We start from the raw sequence: 1,053 nt of genomic DNA on the forward strand, positions 1-1,053 counted from the left end.
CACAGTTTGCTGTGCTGGACTTTGTCATGTGCAGATTGTTCCATTTGAAGACTGTGCTCCACTCAGAAGTGCTGGCAGCAAAAAATATGCTGCTCTAGTCACAGTGATTCTGTTATGACATTTTGCACATATTTAAAGTTCAGAAAATGCCAGGAAGTGAACGATATCCATAGATTGCACTGTGTTCAGCATATTTGTTCCACTTCTGGAACCTCAGAAGAATTGCCAAACTTGGCGAAAGGCCATGTGTTTTTACTTGAACCTCTCCCAGTGTTCCGTCCTCCACTTCCCTGTCGCCAGATTTGGGCATTTTAAAGATTCCCTTACTAAATTGTCCAATGTTTTCTTAGTAGACTTTTAAAGCAACATTTGACCTCTCTTCTCTTCTTACCTATATATTGACACATAAACCCCCAACATTTTAGGAATGCAAGTATTTATACTTCCAGAAACAGTGGAATAACTTTCAAGGGTTTAAGGTTAAAATGGCTTGACTTCCTCTCCCAAAAAGTAAACTGAATCACTAACATGGTAAAGCGTGTTATGAATTGGCCAGGGGTGGAGCAGAAAGGGATGACATCAATCTATGGTGAGATTATAATTGGTTATTTATAACTCGCTTAATACCCAGAGGTTTCTAAGCGCAGATCCGGTATCAAACCTGTGTTGCTCTGACTCGTCTTCTCTCCAAAACAAGCGTTTCCCCTGAGCTATCCTCCCAAGAGATGTTTTTTTTTTTTAAAAAATATTTTATTGATTTTATATTTTAGAAAAACAAACAACACACAACACAATACAACTGTTAATTATTTACAGAAACCACAACAGAAAATACGAGAAAGGAAAAAGAAAAAAAAGAGAAAACTCCCCCCACCCCCCATCAAGCCAGAGCCGGCTCCCTTGTATCCTCAGTCGGGGCACCGTCAGGAGAAACATTGTCCGTAGGCACATCTTCAGAATTCTCAGAGTCGTCCAAGCCCTGTTGTGGGTTGGTCATAGAGGCCACCAATTGTCGCCAGGCCAGCAAGGGCCCTATCTCCTCCTCGCCCCCTC

The sequence above is a fragment of the Ambystoma mexicanum genome, chromosome 1p (assembly GCF_040938575.1).
Source record: "Ambystoma mexicanum isolate Mex_15411 chromosome 1p, UKY_AmexF1_1, whole genome shotgun sequence".
Classification (NCBI taxonomy): Eukaryota; Metazoa; Chordata; class Amphibia; order Caudata; family Ambystomatidae; genus Ambystoma; species Ambystoma mexicanum.